The sequence below is a fragment of the Sciurus vulgaris genome (genome assembly GCF_902686455.1).
Source record: "Sciurus vulgaris genome assembly, chromosome: 8".
Lineage (NCBI taxonomy): Eukaryota > Metazoa > Chordata > Mammalia > Rodentia > Sciuridae > Sciurus > Sciurus vulgaris.
In genome coordinates this window covers 67,254,806-67,273,710 of record NC_136468.1, presented here as the reverse complement: position 1 = coordinate 67,273,710, position 18,905 = coordinate 67,254,806, and the positions used below count along the sequence as shown (strand labels likewise).

Sequence of the window (18,905 nt, the reverse complement as noted above, 5' to 3'; positions counted from 1 at the left end):
GTGAGGGCCCTGGCTCGGCCTCTGCAAGACTTTGGGGCGATGGCGCGGACGAGGAGACACGATTGCTCTTGTGACTTTTTTAACTGCGTCAGGGCAAGATGGCGCTGGGTCTCCTTGGGGCGCGGGGGGAGAGGCACGTCCACCGCCGCCGCAGCGCATGTGACCGGCTGCATTCCTGTGGGGTTTGGCGCAGACCCAGGCTGGGGCGGGGGAGGGTACAGGACTTGGGCGGAGGAGACTGTGGTGCGGTCGGCGTTGGCGGCCTGAAGAGGAAGAGATGACTCTTTCAAAGCTTCCCCTCCCCCACACAGCAGAGCTGCTGCGCCTCCCGGGAAAGCCCCGGGAGGGACACTCGTTTCGGGTGTGACCGCTGTTGGTGGAGGAGGTTTGGCGCCCTAATTTCTTATCAGCCTTTCTCCTTGCAAGTGTACTTACGTAATGTGGCAAGTCCCTCTTCTGGAAATGGGAGTCAATTTTGAGTGAGGCCCACTGGGTGGGTAGCCAGCGGGGAGGTTAGGTGCGGGGGCACATTGACGAGGAGTATTGACCGTTTTTTGAGAAAACGTGAAGTTTCTCGAATCTGAATAGAAAAATACAGTATCACCAAAATTTACAAGCAGGTGTAAAGCAACCAGAGAGTCTCCTGAACTGAAGGGCACTTTTCAACTCCGCTTCCATTCCTGCCTTCTGTTCTTAACAGTACCCTCCCTCGTCTGTAAATCCTGTAAGAATGTGTAATCTTATTGGTGGGATTTGCCTTTCTTTTTAAATGTAGGCAGAATAAAAGCTGCCAGTGTTTGAGCCTGTATGAACTTGTAAGGTTTTCAATACCTTAAAGTCTGTTGCCTTTCGTTTTTATTCTGGTGTTTAAAAATAAAAAATGGAATTGTAAGCACTTCTGATAAATACTATTCAATAGGGTCCTTGAACCGTGTAATATTAAAACCCCCTCTTTAAAGTAATTTTGTAGTCGTATGAAATACACTTATTGTTTGAAACCTTGAATAGGTGAAAATGTCCAGAAACTCAACACTTTTTAGAGACTGTGTATTTATATATTTTGTTATTCCCACTTGGCCGTTCTAGTTAATCGTAGCCAAAAACTAGTGATAATTTAAAGGCGTTAAGAGCGGGGAATTGTTCAACAAAAGTACTTGCAACCAAAATCTGGATAGCTCATTGACAGTATGTGTATTAAATTGGATGTTAGGAGGAAGTGCTTACTGGACCTAAAAAGATGACTTTACCCCGGGGTCAAAGTTGTAACGTTTCTTTAGTTGTAAGTTTTTGGTAGTTTGAAAACAAGATTTTTAATTAATTTGCTTATCCTTAGTTTCTGTGGATTTCATTTTTTGTTATTAAGTCACCAAATGTGAGTGAACTGAAAAGCCAGTACTTGAAATGTAAATAGTTACTTAATACAAAGAATTTAACATTCAAAGCTTTTTTTTTTTTTTTTTTTCTCCTTTGCCTTCCAGACTTAAAAACAGGCATTTTGTAGAACCCTTGAATAAGTATTTGTTATGTGTAAGTTCCTGGCTCCCTTCTTTACTCATAGCAACTCTTCTTACTTAGAAAAGGTACTAAATATGAAGCCAGTGGATTATATAATTTTCAGAATGTTCTCAACTTCATTCTACCTTAATAAGAAAAAGAAGCCATTTTCTAAGTTAATAGAAACAAACCTTCTGTACTTTAATCAGTGTTTCTTGTGGTTCCTAATTGCCAAATCCATTAAACTCTTTATCTTATCTTGATTATTCTGTGATATTTAAATTCTAGTCAGGATTACTTTTCTTTGACTGCCTTCTTGAATTATGTTCTCCCTGGACAAAATCATTTGTGCCTATTCTATGAACTCTCCATTATTCACCTCCATCTTAGTTCTAGCTTCAAATGCAAATCTTAAGGCTTAAAGGGGGTCACGGACTTTCTGAGCTCATGGAATACTAGGCTTGGGACTTGATTCCTAAGAACTTTCTTTTCTCATCCCTTCACAGATTATTTTTGTTCCAATCATTGTCGGGTACATTTGCAGTAATCTTACTGGTTTTGTGCAGCACGTTATCATAACTTTGTACCTTTGCCCCCCTATCTGGAGTGCTTCTTCCCACTTTTGGGTAACACAACTTTAGCCTTTTTCCTTACATTTTGAAACTCTTCCAAATAAATCTCCCAAATCCTTTGGGCTGATTGATGATTCTTCAGCCCAATTTATTTGGCATTTGAGTGTACATGTTTCTTCAGAGATTGTTAAGATTAAACACTTTCCTTATAGACAGTATAGTCTAAGCTAAAATAATTGACTTTCAAACGTTTTCAAGAGCTCTTTAGAGCACTATTGTTTGAGTAAGAGGAAAAGATTACTCAAGGGAGAGTAAGACAGGGGGCAGCTGATGGGCCAGAGATAGTTCTGCAAAAACACAGGAAGAAGAAATAAAACTGCTGAGTATTTTTGGATATCCGTGTTTCTCAAATCTAGAGAATGGTTTCACCTACAAACTTCAACAGTATTAAACACCAGCAATTAAATAGCTTTATGAAACCATGATGTGTTTGAGGTTTAACAGGGTATGTGGCACTGCTTACTCAGATATTAGAGGACCTAATTTGCTGTTACCTCAAGTTTAGTTTGTGTCACTTGTTTATGTCACTGTATGGGCCTCCTGTAGCTATGTATTTTTTGTATCATGAAATTGGCATTCCAATAACAGGACTTATTAACATTGTATATTATACGAAGTCCTGAAATGAATCTCCTTTGGTAAAGTTTAAGTATCATTTACTCATTGTCTGCCCTTAGACCTTTTTGGTATACTTTTTAGTAGTCACGAGTATTATTTTACCATTTACATAATTGCTGAAACTTATGTTCAACATAAGAAAACATTCTAACTTAACATGTTACTGGGTTTTGTTTTATATAAAATTTTCACCTGTGGCCCACTCCCACCCCTGACATTTTAGTGATTTTCTGTATATATAGAAGAATGAAAAGATTAATATATGAAAATGGTTCAAACTGAAATAAGTCTCTGTACATTAAAAATTGTGGTTAAACACACAGCTTGACTGGTTGGTTTAACTTTTTTTCATAGCAGGGATCACTCAACCACTGAGCCACATCCCCAGTTCTTTTTTTTATATTTTATTTAGAGACCAGGTCTCCCTAAGTTATTTAGGGCCTCAACAAGTTGCTGAGACTGGCTTTGAACTTGGATCCTCCTGCCTTAGCCTTCCAAGGGCCACTGGCTTTTAACTTGAAGAATGGATTCAGTGTTACTATGTTAACACTAATTTTCAAGTCCATATTTACAAATAGTGCTCTAAAAATACAAAACATTGTATTTTGTGGGTTGTGGATACCTTGAATCAACCTGATTTTTTTCTTCTTCTTCTTCTTCTTTAAAGAGATAATAAATTTACTCCTGGCTAGGTACACAAGTTATTCCAGCTACTTGGGAGACTGAAGCAGAAGGATCACAAGTTAGAAGACAAGTGTGAACAACTTAAATTCTGTCTCAGAGTAAAATAAAAGGGCTGGGGATGTAGCCCAGTGTAAAGCACTTGCTTAGTAATTCCAAGGCAAGTATCTAAAAAACATTCTGAAAAGTTTTCTGCTCTCTGCCAACTAATGTGATCCATGATCCCTTCTGTGTTTAATTCAAATTTGAATCGTCTTTTATTATGGTTTTCCATCTGAAAATGAGAGGAACTAATAGTGTATTATATCTACCTACACATTGGAAAAGCTTACAGACCCCTTCTGGGTGGTTTTTAGGTAAACTGAATTTTGACTAGAGTTTAATGTCTCTAAATAGCATGTATTAAAAATAAATATAGTAAAAAGGGATTCTTTCATATTCACTGTAAACTTTGAATATACAGTGAAAAACATGTTATAAATTCTATTGGAGGTCCTTTATTTGCTTGGAGAAGAGAATGAATGTTAAATCAGGATTTGTAAATGTACCAAGTTTGGCAACTGTTCCTTATTTAGAGCTTGGGATTGTGTTTTGATGTTGTTTTCTAGGAAAAATATGGCATTTATGTATACATACATAAGCATCAGAGTATGCAGAGTTTATTTCTGCATTTATATTTCTTAATGTTAAAAATTGAGTTTTAGAGGTTTTTTTTTTTCTCCTTTAGTGTAAGTACAAAATTGTCTGAGGTATAGGGTACATCTTCAACAAACAACTATCTTTTATATATAACAGTTTTTTATATAATAACTAAATTGGTTGTATGACAAATATTTCATATAACTTAAACCTAACTTGTTATATGACCTAGAAACTTATTTCTAGAGATTATATCACTTTAGTTCCCCTTCTCCTCAAAAGAGACCCTCCCACTATCATATTAGGAATTGAACCCATCTATGCTGCATCACTGAGTTGCATTCCTTCCCCTTTTATTTTGTGACAGGGTCTTATAGAGTTGCCCAGACTGGCCTCAAACTTCGGATTCTCCTGCCTCAGCCTCCCAAGTTGCTGGGACTACAATGCCTCTGTGCCTAGCTCAAAAGAGATTATTTTTAAAGTGCCCCTCCAAAAGTATTGATTGATATTTTTTTTCCCCTGAACCATTGCTTTGTTCCTAGGACAAATTAGAACTTTGTTTATAATTTTGGTCAAATAATCCTTATTTGACCATATTTAAAACACACAACCTAAGTCCTAGCCTTTACATTTTTAGTTAGGTCAATAAGGTTATTAATTATTTGGTAATTAGAACTTTTAACCCTTTATATCTAAATGTTTTATTGCTATTTTCTCCCATCCTTTATTCCACTTATTTAAACTTAGCTCAATTTTCACGCTACTTCCATTTCCTTATATATAGCTTGGTGTGTTGCTGATAGTTATCCAACAAAGGAAAGATCGCTGATTAGTAAGTGAGGTATAGTAATTAAAAGTAAGGCCTTAGAATAAATAAGTTTTTATTTTCTTAGCAAATCATGCCATACTAGATTATTATTGATACTAGTTTAGTGAGTGGAGAGAATTATTGGGAAGTCTTAATTTTAGGCCAGATCAGAAATTCTTAATTCCTAGTGTGACTCCTTCCACCATCACTACCAAATGTTTTCTGAGTACCCAGAACCATTTCATGCTCTTGTATGTATTTTATGCCAATTAAGTGATTTTCTTACCTAAGGTGGTAGACCAGTCATTTCAATACCTCTTCTTCACCTCACCAAAGTTCATTGTTTTTGTCCTAGAGTATATCATCTGAACAAAGACCTAACTTTTTCGTGTGTGTGTGTGTGTGTGTGTGTGTGTTGGTTTCTGGGAATTGACGTCAGGTCTTAATGCATACAGGGCAAGCACTAAACTTGCTAAGCAAATGCTAAACGCTTAGCCCAAAGACTTATTTTGGAGGTGCAGGATGGAACAGGGAAGAACGTTTTAAAACTTATTTGCCTTCAACTGGGGCAGAAGGACTGACTCTTAAAGCCCTTATGGTAGTAGAATAAAGGAAGTGTGTAACACACTGTAAAAATGCCCATGCTTGTTGCCTGCATAGAGAGAGAAAAACTGGCTTTCAAGGAGAGTAACAGATTTGTAAAGGCGTCTGTAGAGATGAAAGTCAAAAGTAATAGATGTGATCTAAATAGTAGACAAATCTATCGAGAAAGCCAACATCTTTAGTTCACATTTTACATCAAGGAAAGGGAACATTTAGGTTTTGCTTGTTTTGGTACTGGGGATTGAATCCAGAGGTGCTTTACCACTGAGCCACACATCCCCAACACTATTTATGTTTTTATTTTAGATAGGGTCTCTCTGAATTGCTGAGGCTATCCCCAAACTTGTAATCCTCCTGCCTCAGCCTTCCTAGGGGCTGAAATTACAGGCAGACACCATGGTGCCCAGCCCATTTAGTTTTTTAAATAGCTAAATTATATACTGTGTACATATATCCTTACCTTAGTCTGATTAGCTGTAGTAAGGATAAAAATAAAAATAATTTTTGTTCATGACTATCCCAAGCACTACTTTTTACTGTTAGATTGTCTATAATGCTTCAAATAGCATTTTAAGCTACTTAACAACTAATCTATATGATTCTGAGTAGAAATCTGAAGTTTACCCTTTTATTTTAGAGATTTTTTTTGTTTTGTTTTGTTTTGTTTTTTGGTTTGTTTTTAAACCTACATTTTCAGTTATTTGCCTGCCCTAGGTTTTCTTAGAAAGTAAAATATAGTGTAAATTCTGAAAATAGTGAAAACTACAGTTTAACTTTCAAGCCAGATTGTTTCTACTGCTGTTACGAATGACTTCATTCTTGAGGGGCAAAATAACATGATTGGTGAATACACAGAGCATAGTTTAGCAATATGTCAAACTCTGAATTGGGGGACATTCTGATTTATTGAACATTTGAATTCTTGTATGCTAGGTCAGAACGTAGCGACTAATCTTCTAGTAGAAACTGATGAACCTCTTCTTTTTGCATTTAAAATAAGTGAATTCTTTTTATAGCCTATTCGTACCTTTCCATCACACACGACTACCTGTTATGCCCATACCTGGCTCCTGTTGTATTTCTGGTAAGCCTAATGTTGAGATTAAAACTCTAGGCTAGGGATGTAGCTTAGTAGTTGAGTGCTTGCCTAGCATACAGAGGGCCCAGGATCAGTCCCCAGTACCACACACAGAAAGAGAGAAAACCTGTTCCTCAAGTTAGTCTTATCTCTAGTACTTAAAATTTTCAAGAAGTAGGACTGTGCTAAGGTGACAACTCATTCCTAAGAAAAATGTACTTTGGATTAGAAAGAAACATCAGTTCTTTTATTCTATAATTGAAATATGAAAAAGCAGCAGAACTGTTAATCTCAGGTTTGTATGATGGCAGTGGTATGGAAATCTAGGCATCTTTCCCATGTCCTAAAAACGTGTATAAACATCAATACAAAGCACATTTTGTGGCAACTTTTTTTCACATGTTCCCATTTATGCCCAGTTGGAATGGCAAGTGGGGGCGGGGGGTATGAAGACATACCAAAAGAAAGAAAATGTTTTTCCTGTGCTGGGGATCACACTTGGGGCCTTGCAAATGCTAGGATAGTGCTCTACCACTTAACTACGTATCCATCACCCAACATTGAATTTTAGATGGAAAACCAGTTATGCTGTCATTGACTTTTACTTCTTTTTCTTTTTTAAATATACAGAAATCTGTACTTGGCTAGTATTTTATTTTGAAACAAGGTCTTGCTAATATGTTGCTTAGGGCTTCACTAAGTTGCTGAGGCTATCCTTGAATTTGTGATCCTCTTACCCTCAGCCTCCTGAGCCACTGGAATTACAGGTGTGTGCCACCACACCTGGCTTCAGCATGATCTTAGAGTTAGCACCCAATTTTTAGTCCCCATTCTTTCCTAGTCACCCCTTTTTTTCACCCCTTACTTTACAGACTTCCTCAAGATTATGGAGTTTCTGCTAGTTAACAGTGTATACTCATTTGCAAATACACATACACCAAAGTGCTCCTAATTTGTTGTCCTTAACCTGGAGGCAAGAATGAATTTTGATTCTAACACAAGTCAAACTGTTACCATAGGAATCCCTCAGCCACTGAAAAGGTGACTGGAAGTTAATAAAGACAAAATGAGAGGGAAATCTAGGCTTTCTTAAGCCCTCCTCATATTAAGTTACAAAGTGAACTGACCATAAGTTGTACTTCTGCAGTATATGTGTTAATACATAGGTTTATATTCACTTAGGCTAATGAAATTAAAAACAAAGTAGAAAGCATATTGAAGATGATTTAAGAGTGAGGTTTTATGCCATGGAAATTGTGATTTTAAGACCTTAATAGCTGTGATAGAGATATAGTTCTGTGTTTAAACAACCAAAAGCCAAATTGAACTAGTTGTCATCTGCCAAATTGGATTATGCTTCAAGGATAAGGACTAGACTCAGTTTAATCAGAGGTCTCAGTCAAAATGGGAGACAAGTATTTTTTAAGATTAGATTCTTAAAATGAAGGATTAAGTTGTCTCTCTGGGTGCTCAGTAAAATAAATCATTTGTGGAAGAGAAGCAGCTACTTGGTTTTCTTTGAATAATCTTAAGATGTGCCTTTCTTTTCCCTATCAGTCCATGTCATAACACGTTCCTAAATAAATAAACTAATAGGACTTAGTTATGCCTTCCATATCTAAAACAATGAAACAAATCAGGTGTTCATGGAATAAATTTTACATTGTTAATGAATCGAGAGTTTCTCCTTGCCACGCCTTTTTTCGGGGGGGTTGTACTAGGGATTAAATTTAGGGGCACTTGGACTAGAGCTACTAGCATCCCCATCCTTATTTTGTATTTTATTTAGAGACAGAGTCTCACTGAGTTGCTTAGCACTTCACTTTTGCTGAGGCAGGCTTTGAACTCTTGATCCTCCTGCCTAAGCCTCCCTAAGCAGCTGGGATTACAGTAGTGTGCCACTGCACCCAGCCCTTGCCATGCATTTTTTTAATGAAATAACTATAAATCTGATAATTTAAGGCTGCAGAAAGCATTATGGGGACAACCAAGTTAAGTACCCAACCAGCACTTAATAAATTACCATGACCATACACGTATAGATGAAGTTGAGCTTTGTTGACCCTTTTTCCTATTAAGGACTAGAACAGGAATGTGCCAACTACAGCAAGCACAGCCTGTGTTTTTATAGCCTGGAAATTAAGAATATTTGAAGGATTGTTTAAAGGGGGAAGGAGAGGGAGACTTTGGGCTGCAAAGACAAAGATATTTCCTTTGTGGCCTTAAACAGAAAAAAAGTTGTGAATTTAGGACAAGTGCAATTAAAAGAATTATTCTGAAAAGACAAAGATAAATCATGCTGGACTGGGGTTGTAGCTCAGTGGTAGAGCACTTGTCTAGCGCGTTCAATCCTCAGCATGACACATGAATAAAGTATTGTGTCCTCTACAAATTAAAAAAAAAAAAAAAAGCTAAATCATACTCAGATGGCAACTAGTAAGCCAAAGACTACTAATCATCAAAGCCTGTCAGTACACAGAGAAGAGGAAAGCCAGCTTAGCCAGGAGTAAGAATACAAATGTTCAGAACTAGTTAATTAACTAGGCAAAAAATAACATGTATATGTCCCAGCTGGTAGGTGCTCTAATATGCCATCCTTGAAATAAACTTAGTTCTGGGGTGTAGCTTGCTGGTAGAGTGCTTGCTTGAGTAAAAACTGTGGTATATTTGACCTTAATACAGGGCTTTATACCCATATCTTAGTAATATACAGGTAAAAATGTAATTAAAATATAGCATCACAGCAACTAGGATATAGCAACACATCAACTTTAATTTAGTACATATCTAGTAGGAGTCATGTAAACTCTTAAGTTTTTTTAAAAAATTTTGTTGTTTTTAGTTACACATACACATGTGAACTCTTATCTAGTACTAGTTCTAGATGGTGGTAGGTGTAGCAACAATCTCTGAAGTACCACATGATCAATGTCATTTTAAAGAAAAATACAATTTAATGGGTTAAGTAAATTGTGGACCAGGCCTATATTGTATTCATCAGGAAGGCTTAAAAGGCTTCAAAGATGTTACTACAGATTTAAAGTTTTATCATTTTACCGATTTTACAAGAGAGACTGAGGCACGTTTAAATTATAAAAATACCTCCTTTTCCTACAAGTGTCTTGGCAGTTGTCTCCTAAGCTGCCTGCTTGTCAAGTCTATGGGAGAAAGAGAATGATTTAAAAAAAGATGATTTGGAATCCTTTGTTTTATTGTATTATGAAAAAGGAAAGGAACACAGCTGAATGATGTGTTCATCACCATCTTTTTTTTTTTTTTTTTTCAGTGCAGGGGTTTGAACACAGGGCCTCCTGTATACTAGGCAGGCACTCTACCACTGAGCCACATCCCCAACCCCTAATATCTACTTTCTTAATTTTTTAGCATATAGTACAGTGTCATTTCTCTTTAGCTACCCAGCCCTTCCTAAAAATTTCCTGCCTTTAAGTCTGATGCAGAACAACTTAGCAATTGAGAGGGCAGTATAAAAATTTAGGAAGGAGGGATGAAAATAGGAAAGACAGAATGAATCGGACATAACTTTCCTATGTTCATGACCAGTGTAACTCCACATCATGTACACACAAAAGAATGGGAAGTTATACTGCATGATGTATATGTTAAAATACACTCTCTACTGCCACATTCTAAGAAGAACAAATTTTAAAAGTGTACATCACAAGGATGAAAAAAATAGCAAGAGTATTTTTATATATACTTAGGAAATAGCAACTCTGATCATATTCTCTGTTCTACCCACGTAGCACTGATTTGCAAGACCTCACTGGGTACAAAACTGATAGGGTGTCATAGAAAGACACAACCATATATGAAGTGGAATATCAGTCTCAAATCTTTAAGGAGTATTGGTGTAGTCAAACAATTTTAATAGATACTTAGCAAGCTGTGACTGGGTCTTGTCTTATATCTTGATTTCAGCCCTGCCTGAACCTGCAAACTTCTATTTGCTAACTTGCACACTTTCCCTCAACCTCCAAGGCCTAGTCAAATTATCAATGTACTAAAGAATAGTAAATTTTAATCGTCAATAGGTGGATAATTTAAAGTGGTTTAATACACTTGAAATACATTATTTTAGAGCCTCAACGTCCTAATAACAGAGCATTTGTGAAGTAGGTTTTATGTAGGAAGATCACAATTTCCACCTGGCACATTCAGCTGTGTTCCTTTCTTTTTTCATAATACAATAAAACAAAGGATTCCAAAGCAAATTTGTACTTTTGCACAAACTGTACACTGAGGGTTATTGTTCCTCCATAGATAACTTCCAGCTAATTCTACAAAACTTAGGTTACAGAATAACCTGGAATCAACAGAGAAATGGATCCAAGCAAGCCTGATGTTACTTCAAAAAAAAGTGGCTTGACTTCTTGTGATGATACTGGGAATTGACCCCTAGGCCTCATGCATGCTAGGCAAGTACTCTACCACTGAGCTACATCCCAAACTTTTTTACTTTGAGTCAAGGTCTGACTACATTGCCCAGGATGACCTCAAACTTGTGATCCCTGGCCTCAGCCTCTGGAATAATTAGGATTACAGGTATGTGCCACCATACCCAGCTGCCAGTGGTTCTTAAATGTTGGTCCTTGGTCAGCTTGCATCAGAATTACTGATTAAAGTGCATGTTTAACAAACCTTAGTAAATCAAGATGAAATCAGGCCTGTATTTTGAAAAGATAACTAAATGTTTCACTTTTGAAATTGAAACTTCAGTGAAGAGGTTGTCTCCACTTCAAATAAAGAGGAGAAATGATACTGTAATATTAGGCTTCTTATTTATAGAACATTTTATGAAGCAGGTTGGTCAGTATTTTAACATACCCTTCAGGAATGCAGATAATATAGTGCAGGTTCAGGCAGAGCTAGAATCAAGATATAAGAAAAGAACCCTGTATTGCAGTTACAGCTTGTTGAATCTCTATTAAATTGAGAGCTATGTATTCCCAGTCCAATCCTACCAAGAGAGGGAAAAAGAACAGCAGCACTATTTTGAGCTGCTGCGTACAGAATCACATCACAACTGAGATTTAGTAGTCCCTCTCGTTTGTCCCTATTCCTGTTGAATAGGAAAACTACATAAAGGTAACAATATTTTTTAAAATAGAAAATATTAAGATACCACCTCCAAATATTAATTGTAATCACAAAATTTCTATCAAAAAAGATACTTCTGCATAGTGAGGTCCAATGTAAACTGACACTGCTTTAAAAAAAAAAAGTTTAGGACAGATGTAGGTGAGTGTTAAGAGCACTTGCCTAGCATGAAGGAGGCCCTGGGTTTGGTCCTATCACTGCAAAAAAATAAATACAAAGTAAATGTTTAGGGGTTGGGGTGTATCAGTGGTAAAGATTGTGCCTACTCTGGGCAAGGCCTTGGGTTCGATCTTTAGTGCCCCCCAAAAAACACGTTTAAATAAATTTCATGAGTATCTTGTGAACCCGGCCATAACTGGAAAGTAATTTTAAGAAAAAATGGAAGTAGGAGGAATTCAGAATCAAATTCTGAACTTGATTCACAAATCAGATTCTTCGTGCCTAAGAAACGCATCTTTATAACACGACGAAAGGATTAAGATAGTGATCAGAATTTTTGCTTTTCTAATGTTTTCATAAAACCAAATAATTTGCCTTTATGAACCCCAAACGTGATTACCAACAGAAGGGTATTCATTCTTCCTGACAAGACAATAACGTTGATTCCAGATTCCAAAAAAAATAAGCTTTGACCTTAAGAGTTATTTCCAGAGATGCTTCCCACTTCCCCCAAATAACGTTGGAATTCTTTCGTTTTGGGTCATGGACCTTTTGACAACCGTTCTCCGAACATTTTCACTGTATTACATAATGTGTGCACAAATTCTGTCTACGGACTTCTGTTAGGGATCCCTTGCAAGATGTTAAGAGAGAAGGCTAACAAGAAATGAGGCTTGTAAGTTATTCTGTACCCTCTTAAGATCCAGAGTTTGGGGCTGGGGAGATAGCTCAGTTGGTAGAGTGCTTGCCTCGCAAGCACAAGGCCCTGAGTTCTAATCCCCAGCACCGCCAAAAAAAAAAAAAAAAAGATCCAGAGTTTGTTACATAATTCCAGCTTCTAAAGTTATTTTAGTTTACAGCTGGAATGACTCCTTCCTTCAGTTGACCTTTCGTGGAAGTAGCCGTTTTCCTGTACATGGTCTAACTCTAGTATCTAACTATGGGCACACCTAGGAGCCCTGGCCGGGCCTAACCACTTTGCTCAGGGGAAACCTCTTAAGTTGATCGTGCTATCTAGGTGGCATGGTATTCCCCACCCCCCCTCCCCGCGCAGCCTTATGGAAGGGCGAGTTGTGGGTGGCTATGCTGCTGAGGCAAGCACGTGGCTTGACAGTGGGGCCCAAGCGAGTGGAGCAGACCCAATCGCTCGCACAGACAGGGCGTAGCCCCGGCTGCTCAGTCATAAGGGGAGCCGCCCAGAACAGGCTGGCCGCACCGGAAGCCGGGTCCCAGGAGAGCGTCATGTAAACCGCAATTCTGGGCTCCAGAGGCCAGAAGATCCTAGGGCTTAACCCGCAGGCCGCCAGGAGTAAACTGTAATCCGATCCTGTCCTTGGGGTCGGAGGAAAGGAAAGCCGACCAGGCATTTCAGCTTTGCTCTGCGGCAGGAGCTCCCCCACCACCAGCGTTATCTTGGAGGAATGCCAGAAACGCACTTCCGCTATACGAGCTTCCTTCAGGCCCACTTCCGCTCACGAACTCAGGGCTTTAACGGTATTCAGGTTCTTTCCTAATTCTCTTTCTTCGTTTAACCCTTTCTGCACCCGGTACCCTCCAGAAAAAAAAAATAGTGTCACCGCCAACATTCCTTGACTTTGAAGTAGTTCATTCACTCTTTGATACCCTGCCTCAGCCACTATCTTCCGGACCTTGTGGTGGCCAGTCTGTCCACTGTCTATTGCTGAAAGGAAGTTAATAGCAGAGCAAGATGGCCCACGCCTGTAATCCCAGCAGCGCACTAGACTGAGGCAGGAGGATCCGAAGTTTGGGGCCTGCCTCAGCAATCTAGCAAGGCCCTAAACAATTTAGACCATCTCAATTGGGGGGGGAGGGAGAGATGGAGGAGCTGAACTTGTATCTCAAAAGTAAAGCACCGCTGGTTTCAATCCCCAGTACACTCCCCCGTGCGCACAAAAAGTGACTGTTTTCATACTACTCAGCTAGGAGAGGCAGAAGCAATAATGACCCTGCTATCGGACTGACCAAAATACTTGAATTCCAACTCTTCACCACTTTGAAACGGCTGTGTGAAGATTGGAAATGTTGCTCAACTTCTCTAAGCCTCATTCTTCATTTGTAAGGTTACTTTGAGGGATCAAATGAGAATGCATACAGAGCCTTTAGAACAGTATATTCCAGTATCTGACAAAAAAATCGTTAAATAAAATAAGGGGTCTGGGGTTATGGGATATAGCTTAGTGGTAGAGCTTAAATTTAACATGCAGGATGCCTGGATTCAATCCGTAGCATCACAAAGAAAGAAAAGTAAGGAAAAACTACAGCGATTTGTCCAGGATCTCATTGTTTAAGCCCTTCTCCAATGTATTACTTAACAAAAAGTGCTTTTGATTCACCGAGTCCATGGAAGAGGGCATCACTGTAGTCTTCTCCCAGTAGTAATTCAGGAGCAGGTGTTTGTACATATTTCTTAAGTATGTTTGGCACTTCCTAGCCTTTCAGACTCTCAGTTCCTAAGGAAGTTTCCCCTTTTATTCAACCTAACTTACCCTTTTCCCAGGGTTTTTTACTGAATGAATATCATCTAAGGGTGATGGAGAAGCCAGAGTTTGGTAACATAATCCTGTTTGTCTGTTTTTTTTTTTTCCCCACGAGGAAAATGGATGAAGATGATGTGCATCCTCTTCCCACCTGCATTTTAGGCTTTTGCCTGACAGTAAGCCATAATGTTTCCTAGCTCTTACTATGCTGCAGCCACTCTTTCCCCCTTTGAATTTGTTTTTCATTGCTTCCTGAACATCAAGCTGAGTTTGGAGCTGCCAGCTGAGCAGCTTACAGATCAGGGGGCTTTCTTTAAAAAAAAAAAACAAGCTGGACAAGGAGGATCCTTAGAGGCCTGCTCAGAAATTTAGCAAGGCCCCATGCAACTTAGTGAGATTCTGTCTTAAAATACAAAAAAGGACTGGGGATGTAGCTTAGAGATATGCCTCTGGGTTCATTCCCCATCACGCCGCGCCCCCCCCCCCCCCCCCCCCCCCCCCGCCCCAAGTGAGAGAAATCCTAGGTTTTATTTTTTAAGTTCTGTTAATTATCTGTGATAATTCATAGGGAAGTGATAAAGAGTAAAACATACAGAAGGTTATTATCTCTCACAAGAAAGAAAAGACTACAAATTTGTGATTCCATGATCCATGAGTCTTGAAATATTGAGGAATAATAAGAACTTTTCCCTTCCCACTATTGTTAATTTTGTTTTCAGTTGCTTTCTACAAATCCCTGCAGAGCTACAACTATCAATAACCACAATTCAAGGGGCTGGAGTTGTGGCTCAGTGGTAGAGCATGTGCCTAGCACATGTGAGGCACTGGGTTCAATCCTCAGCACCACATATAAATAAATAAAATAAAGGCATTGTATCCATCTACAACCAAAAATATTTTTTAAATAAAAATAAAAAATAACCAGAATTCACATTGTGAAGTAAAATTATTGGATTCCCACACCAGTTGAAGAGCTGGAGTTTCCTTGTACTTTTAACTCATCTTTTTGAGGTTAAATGGAAAAGCTCATGAAGTTTAGACATAATTTAATATAATCTGATGATAGAGATTAGAAGAGCATTTAGGTTTGAGGCTGCACTGATTGGGAAAGGCGTATGGAGTAAAGTTACATATTTCTATGTAATGTAAAAATTCATCTATACAGGATTTATATACTTGAAGTTATATACATCCCAGTAAAACTGTAAAAGAAAAATGAAATGAGGGCTGGGGTTGTGTGGCTCAGTGGTAGAACACTTCCTTGGCATTTGAGGGGCCATGGGTTCAATCCCCAGCCCTGAACAAGAAGAAAAAAAAAAAATTTAATGATGTAGAAAGATGGATACCATGCATGGTTTGAAAAAATAATACGTACAAGGTAATCTCATTGTTATAAGAAAAAATTGTATGTACAACAAAAAAATAATTTCCTCTGGCTGGGTGTTGTCGTGCACACCTGTAATCCCTGCAGCTCCGGAGGATGACAAGTTCAAGGCCAGCATCAGCAACTTAGCAAAGCCCTAAGCATCTTGGTGAGACTGTCTCAAAAAGGGCTGGGAATGTAACTTGGTGGTAAAATATCCCTGGGTTAAATCCTCAGTACCAAAAATATAAATAATTTCCTCTGGATATTGAGAACTGTTGGAATAATGAAGATTTTGTCATTGTTTTTCTGTTGAGATGGGGTGTCTTTCTTGTTTTCCCAGACTGGCCTCTACCTCACAATCCTCTCCAACTTCCGCCTCCCAGCAACTGACATTACAAACATGCCACTAGACCCTACTGATAAAAAAGAGTTTTATTACTTCTTTTTATTTGTTTTTAATACATTCTGCAGCAATAATGTTATTACTTTGTAATAATGGAAACAATAAAAGTTGTTTTATAAATCTTTGTTAAAAATAAATGGGTGTTCTAGGAGGCGGTGGGGATGGGAAAGAGGATAGAATGAGACAGACATTATTACCCTATGTACATGTATGATTACACTACTGATGTGACTCAGCATCATGTACAGCCAGAGGAAAGAGAAGTTATGCTCCATTTGTGTACAGTGTGTCAAAATGCATTATACTGTGTCATGTATGACCAATTAGAACAAAATTTTTAAAAAAGGAAAAGGTATTCTGTTAACCATCAATTTTCATAGAGGAAAACAATGTCAGTTTGTTAAATAAATAAATAGAAACATTTAGAAAATGGTCTTACCTCTAAAAAGATGTTGTCTTTGGAATTTGAGTTTGAGGATAAGGTCTTTTCTTGTTCCTTTCCATTTTCTCTTGCATTTGAATCTGTTTCTTTTTTAAAAGAATACATGTTTTACTTTGCTAAAATAAATTTTATAAGATAAAACAAAATGTCTCAGTGGAATATTTAAAATTTATTTTCATCCTGGTTACCCTACCCTTTCCAGATCAAAGAAAACACCTAGGTGAAGGAAAGTTTGAAAAGCAGTCACTATCAGACAAATTATGAATTGCTCAATATAAAGCATATAAGGTTTTGTTTTTCTTTTCCCTTTTTTTTTTTTTTTTAACTGAGATTAATGTAGCTTCTCAGTTTGCATAAACTATACACTTGGGGGAGGGCCTTTTGGTTCAAATCCATTATTGATTGTATTTCTTGCACCATTATGGGAACTGCATTATCAAAACATATTATTACATTTTGTATATTCAGCGCCCTCTAGTGCATTATTTTTGAATTACAAAAGCATAGCTTATCTTTGCTAAGCTGGTAGGGAAAAAATGTAAACTTCATTCCACCTTTCCACTGTGATTTGTTTTTCTGCTTTTCCTTATAGTCAAAGAGACCTACCCCTGCCTACACCTACTTTTTCTTAACCAAGAGATGCACTAGGCTGCAATTTTTCTCATCTGTAAAATGAGCCTGATATAATCCTAAGTACCAGAGTTCCTCTGAAGACTTAAGTGAGCTAATGCCTGTAATGTGGATGCCTGGCACATAGTAGGGGCTCAATAAATGCAAACTTTTTCTTGGGGGTTGCTGAGAATGGAACCAGAGTCCTGGTTATGCAATGGAAACCAGAGTCCTGGTTATGCTAGACAAGTGCTCTAACCCCAACCCCTGACTTTTTCCGAATATAAATAGATCCAGTCAATTCTACCCATGATTGAAGCCAAGTAAACTCATCTTGGCTCCAGTATCCTAATCATAATCTAATGGGGAATGTAAGGAGCATTAAAGAGTACCAGAAAGTAAAGAATAAAAGCCTAGATATAGCGCTAATCTCGTCCCATCTTACTGACTCAATTCATGCCAATTCTGAAGCCAGGGATCATGTTAAATTTCCATCTATCCTTCCCAGTGCATATAATTGTGCGCTCTCAATATTTTAATATTCAAGATCTAAGAAGATAAATGGTAAAAAATAGCATAAAATTTGAATATTTTAATTCTTTGTTTTAGCCCAGAGGATTTTGCACTAAAAGATCTATGTTATCAATGTGCAAGACTAAAAGCGGCATAATTGACTATATAACACAAATGAATTACAATCTACAAGTCAATAAGAATCACGGGTCCCAGAATCCTGTACCCATCCGATTTCACCCATTTCTAGCATTGTTTGGCCACAATGCTTGGGTTCCCCAAGAAGCCCAGTTACCTTAGAAAAGCATTAGTTACTTCTGACGCTTGAGTCCCTCTAGTCTAAATGTCCCCATGTTTATGTTTCTATCACTTTTGTCTCCTTTTATTGCTTCAGAACTAAACCAGATTAATTTTCTCATGAACAGCTACCAGCTAACCTTTTATTAAGGTCTTGACACTATACTCAGCATTTTGCATACTTCAGAAACATGTCCAATAAGGGGAAGGGATTATCCCTGTTTTTCCAGAGAAAGCTGTGCTGACGCTGATAATAACTGACAGTCATAATTAAACCTGAAGCTGCCTCTCAAACCTAAAACTTAAATGCTCCATCAGAAACTTTCCAAAGGAAGAACTTTTGAGTTAAGCACTTTTTCACAAGTGTATTCAAGGAGAATCTCGGCACTCCTTTCAGGCACAAAGCCATCAGTTTTAAGCCTTCTTTTTAAAGAAAGCCCACCTATCTGTCCCTGCTATAATGATAATTATTAAAATTGCGATAGCTCACATTTCTTTGGTGTCTCAGTTATCAAAGGTTGGTATCTGATGTTCTCTAGAAAGCCTTTTGCCTTTGTCATTAACTGAGTCTCCAAGCTGGGGAGCAAGTTCTTTCTGGCAGAAGACCGCAGCTGCTATTATTTACCCTCCAGGGGATAACAGCAAATCCCAAGTCTTAGAGCTGGGAACACAGAGATCTGACTGTGCAAGCATATAAAGAAATTTGGACAAAGCGGGAGGGAAGGCTCACATGCTGGCCATCCTGGTTACATCGGGCCGTGAGCTTTCCTGCTGGAAACTGCTACAAACCCAAAAGCTCTGTCTGGATTGGCAAAACCACATTCACCAGTCCTTTAATCAGCAAAGACCTTCCCTATCTATGTGCTCATTCCCTGTGGCAAGCACGTGATCTTTCATTGCTTTTCCTCTTGACTCTCCAGAGCTCCGGACCCCCACCCTCTACCCTA

General features: G+C 38.2%; 1 protein-coding gene across 3 annotated transcripts in view; it reads left to right on the top strand.

Moving 5' to 3' along the window:
• Positions 1-18,905, top strand: part of LOC306667423 (uncharacterized protein) — a gene marked incomplete at its 5' end in the record, with an annotated part of 62,494 nt that overhangs the window by 1,612 nt on the left and 41,977 nt on the right. The window contains one exon of one of the 3 annotated variants that reach the window (XM_079150042.1): positions 16,035-16,217. The exons of the other annotated variants lie outside the window; for them this stretch is intronic. Of the gene's footprint in view, positions 1-16,034; positions 16,218-18,905 lie in introns of those variants that run through there. 3 annotated transcript variants of the gene reach the window in all.